Genomic DNA, 5,612 nt, shown 5'->3' with positions numbered 1-5,612 from the left:
CGCCGCCGGGGTAGGTTGGTGCTCGGTTCAGCCATCGGCGGTCCCCTCCATTGCAGGGATCCGCTGGGTGTCGCGGCGCCGCACGCGCCCTTGGCCCACGTACGCGTCGCGGACACCCCTTTTCTCTTTCTCTCTCAGGATTCGTATATGACAATGCCGAGAAACGTACCGACAATTTGCTGCACCGCCCGCCGGACCGCTCACAAGGCTCTCCTCGTCCCGAGGACACTAGCCTTCTCGCGGAACCGGAGGCTGCACGCGGACCGCTCTGGCGACCGGACGTCTCCGGCCTCTGCTGGAGCGGGGAGGGAACGCGCGGGTGCCGCCCGACCTTCTGGAAATCGCACATCGGCCGGCCGTCAGTCGGTAGCACCGCGCGCGCAGAGCCTCTCCTTTCTCTCGTTGGTGACCGAGGATCAACGCTTCGGTTGAGTCAGGCTGAACCGGGCATCTCCCTGCCACTCTGGCCTATGGAACTCTCCCGACTCTTTCGCCTTGCCCCTACGGCGCGAAAGAGTGCTGCTGCGGCCGGCGCGCCCGTCCCTTGCTCTCTCGGGCCATGTCTGTCGTCGCAGTGCCGCGCCATCCCCTATCGAGCCGCGTCGCTGGGTGAGGTCCGCACCCGCACCCTTCCGCCGAGCTGGCTCTCAGGACGGTCGACGGTCGCCGCTCGCCTCCGTCGGCCCAGGGCCTAACGCCGCGCCGGTGAACGCCTCGCCATCCCACCCCGTCGATCGCGCCGGTGAGGTCCGCACCTTCACCGCCTAGGTATATGCGCGTGGGTGTAGCTGCCTTCTCGGGATGGTCGACGGTCGTTCGACCGGCCCCCGTCGTCTATGCGCACAGCAGTCCCGTCCGCCGGCGGGAGACTCCGTCAATCGATCGTGGTGCAAACGTGCGAATGCCCAACGTCAATTCCGCCCAAAGCATGAAGCCCTCGGTCGGCAATCGGGCCGCCCCGCGGCAGACCCACCTGCCCACCTCCGGAGATGGTAACGAGCCGAGCACGGAAGTTCGGCGCACGTGTCGAGACCGTCGCTTCCACTCGGCCTCTCCCAAAGGTAGGACCGACCAAGCCGGATCGATCGGGGAACAGAGGTCTAACGCAGACGACACTCGCGAGGGCACCAGCGGCAGGCTTGTCCCTTCTCCGTCTTGGTACACACAATGCCTCTTTGCTTTTCGGATCGATATAAAGCTTTTGCCACCGTCGGTCTGCCGGCCGCCGCCCGCGGTCCGCGCTCAGACTCTGTCTGTCCGCAGCCCCCGCTGCGTTCTTGGACTTTGTCATTTTTTTCGGAAATAGCGAAAAAAAGGCTTTTATCATTGTTAAGTCGGAGCTCGCCCGGCCTCCCGCTTACTGAGTCACAATTGAGTAAGGCTCACTTAGAACTCTGCACTGTGTCAACCGTACCACTAGTCACCCTGCTAAGTGTGTCTGGAAAACGTGTTCCCGTAAATCTCCGGGAACCCCGCCAATCCCCCCGTACAGAAATTGCATGTGTCAAGTCGGCGGGATGCCTCCCGGAAGTCCTGCCGGGAAGGTCGCACTCTGGCCCCGCCAGGCGGGGCAAATCCGACCCCCATAGTGACTTCCGGGCCTAACTCGTTAACCAGAGCCGCGACAGACCGTGCAACAATGACATGTGTCAAACCGGCGGCACGACGCCCGGAGCTCATGCCGGTCGCGGGGGACCTCGGGCCCGCCCGACGGGGCAGATCCGACCTTCACAGGCTTCCGACGGCAATTGGTTAACCGGCGTGGCGCCGAGGGCACGCGGCTGGCTCGGCGGGCGGCCCTCCGGTAGTGCCGCCGTCGATCGGCCGCCTCGGTCGGCAGGAGGGCCCCGAAGTCGCCTTCATTCTGACTTCCGAGTCGGGACTTAGATTACTTTCGACTCTTCAGCCAAGGTCTCGGATCGACGGCGGGACCTGCGGTTGTCCCTCCGAAAATGCCGCCGCTCGGCCGGCACGGCCCGCCGAATACGTCCCCTTACTGGCTCCCGCCTCGGGACTTTGTCAGAAATTCATTCGGGCAAGGTTTCCATTCGGCGGCCGGAGCACCGGTAGTCATACGGAAAATGCCGCCCCTCGGCCGGCATGGGCCTGCGAATAGGTCCCGCTGACAGACTTCCGCAATTGGGTATTTGTCCGAAAATCCATACCGGCAATCTTCGGAATCGTGCGGAAAAGCTGCCGCGTGGCCCGGGTTAACCAATTGGGGAGGCCGGTGCCATCTACCGAATACTTCAACAACTCGTGAAAACGGCCTCCCTATATATCTGCAGGAACCCCGCCAATGCCCCCGTACAGAAATTGCATGTGTCAAAGGGGCGGCCGAATCTGACCCCGGCGGCCGAGCCTCTGGAACTCCGGGTCGGCCTCGGCCGGCAAATCCGACCCCCATCCAGACTTCCGGAGCGGACTTGGTTAACGAATTGCCACCGGGCAAATGGTTAACCGACAGATCTTGGAGGCTCGTTACCCAAGCCATCCCCCGCCGGTGCGAAAAGTTAACAATCAGCGGGCGGGCAATTCGTGAACCGACCGGGACCGGGCAATTCGTTAACCATTCGGAACCGGGCAATTCGTTAACCAACCTTGTCCTGGCAATGAGTGCACCAACCCGGCCGGACAATTCGTTAACCAAGCTGGCTCTGGCAATTCGTTAACCAACCTGGCCGGGACAATTCGTTAACCAACCCGGCCGGACAATTCGTTAACCAAGCTGGCTCTGGCAATTCGTTAACCTACCCGGCCATGGCAATTCGTTAACCAACCTGACCCTGACAATTCGTTAACCAACCCTGTCCTGGCAATGAGTGCACCAACCCGGCCGGACAATTCGGTAACCAACCAGACCCTGGCAATTCGTTAACCAACCAGGACGGGCAATTCGTCAACCAACCCTGTCCTGGCAATGAGTGCACCAACCCGGCCGGACAATTCGGTAACCAACCAGACCCTGGCAATTCGTTAACCAACCAGGACGGGCAATTCGTCAACCAACCCTGTCCTGGCAATGAGTGCACCAACCCGGCCGGACAATTCGGCAACCAACCAGACCCTGGCAATTCGTTAACCAACCTGACCCGGACAATTCGTTAAGCAACCAGGACGGGCAATTCGTTAACCAACCAGGCCCGGACAATACTTTAACCACCCTGGTTTTCCAATTCGTGAACCAACTGGGAACGGACAATTCGGTAACCAACCCTGTCCTGGCAATGAGTGCACCAACCCGGCCGGACAATTCGTTAACCACCCTGTCCTTGCCAATTCGTGAACCAACTGGGAACGGACAATTCGTTAACCAACCCGGCCGGACAATTCGTTAACCAAGCTGGCTCTGGCAATTCGTTAACCTACACGGCCATGGCAATTCGTTAACCAACCTGACCCTGACAATTCGTTAACCAGCCAGGACGGGCAATTCGTTAACCAACCTGGCCCGGACAATTCCTTAACCACCCTGGCCTTGCCAATTCGTGAACCAACTGGGAACGGACAATTCGTTAACCAACCCGGCCGGACAATTCGTTAACCAAGCTGGCTCTGGCAATTCGTTAACCTACACGGCCATGGCAATTCGTTAACCAACCTGACCCTGACAATTCGTTAACCAGCCAGGACGGGCAATTCGTTAACCAACCTGGCCCGGACAATTCCTTAACCACCCTGGCCTTGCCAATTCGTGAACCAACTGGGAACGGACAATTCATTAAACAACCCTGTCCTGGCAATGAGTGCACCAACCCAGCCGGACAATTCGTTAACCAAGCTGGCTCTGGCAATTCGTTAACCTACTCGGACATGCCAATTCGTTAACCAGTCTGACCCGGACAATTCGTTAACCAACCCGGCCCGGCCCGGGCAATTGGTTAACCAACCGAGACTGGCCAATTCGTTATCCACCCCGGCCTGGCCAATTGGGTAACCAACCGGGCCTGGACAATTGATTAACCAGCCTGGCCCGGCCATAACGTTAACCAAGCGACTCCCGCCGATTACCCGCGCTGCAATGAATTTCGTTAAGTTGGGTCTGGCAAGCCGCTAACCCGGCCGGCCGGGCCTGACAACGCTCTCGAAACCCGGAACAGGCAGTTTCGTGAATCAACCGCGCACGCTCCTGACAATGGGCTAACCAACCCTGCACGGTCAAGTCGTTAACCAAGCCGAACCATTGACAATTCGCTAACCAACCCTGCTCGGGCAAATCGTTAACCAAACCCAACCCCGACAATTCGTTAACCAACCCTGCACGGTCAAGTCGTTAACCAAGCCCAAACCCGACAATTCGTTAACCAACCCATACATGGCAATTCGCTAAACAACCCGGCTCGGGCAAATGGTTAACCAAGCCGGCCGGGCAAATCGTTAACCGGCCCGGCAGTCCCGACAATTCGACAATCAACCAGCTGAGGACAAACCCTTCGCCCTCAATAACAACTAGTTCTTGCCCCGCCGTCAAAATGTCCCGGCCGATGTTCATCAGAAACTCCTTGCTGGCCCATGGGCCCAGTTACTCGCGCCGTTTACCCGCGCTGCACTGAATTTCGTCAAGTTGGGTCTGGCAACCCGCTAACCCGGCCGGCCGGGCCTGACAACGCTCTAGAAACCCGGAACAGGCAGTTTCGTGAACCAACCGCGCACGCTCCTGACAAGGCGTTAACCAACCCTGCACGGTCAAGTCGTTAACCAAGCCCAAACCCGACAATTCGTTAACCAACCCAACCATGGCAATTCGCTAACCAACCCGGCCCGGGCAAATGGTTAACCAAGCCCAACCCTGACAATTCGTTAACCAACCCGGCCCGGGCAAATGGTTAACCAAGCCGGCCGGGCAAATCGGTAACCGGCCCGGCAGCCCCGACTATTCGACAATCAACCAGCTGAGGACAAACCCTTCGCCCTCAATAACAACTAGTTCTTGCCCCGCCGTCAAAATGTCCCGGCCGATGTTCATCAGAAACTCCTTGCTGGCCCATGGGCCCCCCTCCTTACCTTAAGAGAGTCATAGTTACTCCCGCCGTTTACCCGCGCCGCACTGAATTACGTCAAGTTGGGTCTGGCAAGCCGCTAACCCGGCCGGCCGGGCCTGACAACGCTCTAGAAACCCGGAACAGGCAGTTTCGTGAACCAACCGCGCACGCTCCTGACAGTGCGTTAGCCAACCCTGCTCGGGCAAATCGTTAATCAAGCCCAACCCTGAAACTGCGTTAACCAACCCGGCCATGGCAATTCATTAACCAACCCGGCTCGGGCCAATGGTTAACCAAACCCAACCCTGACAATTCGGTAACCAACCCGGCTCGGGCAAATGGTAAAGCAAGCCGGCCGGGCAAATCGTTAACCGGCCCGGCAGTCCCGACAATTCGACAATCAACCAGCTGAGGACAAACCCTTCGCCCTCAATAACAACTAGTTCTTGCCCCGCCGTCAAAATGTCCCGGCCGATGTTCATCAGAAACTCCTTGCTGGCCCATGGGCCCCCCTCCTTATATACCTTAAGAGAGTCATAGTTACTCCCGCCGTTTACCCGCGCCGCACTGAATTTCGTCAAGTTGGGTCTGGCAAGCCGCTAACCCGGCCGGCCGGGCCTGACAACGCTC

This window comes from Mobula birostris, unplaced genomic scaffold (genome assembly GCF_030028105.1).
Source record: "Mobula birostris isolate sMobBir1 unplaced genomic scaffold, sMobBir1.hap1 scaffold_1160, whole genome shotgun sequence".
Taxonomy (NCBI): Eukaryota; Metazoa; Chordata; class Chondrichthyes; order Myliobatiformes; family Myliobatidae; genus Mobula; species Mobula birostris.
The sequence above is the reverse complement of the archived record's forward strand: the minus strand, read 5'-3'. Positions refer to the sequence as shown.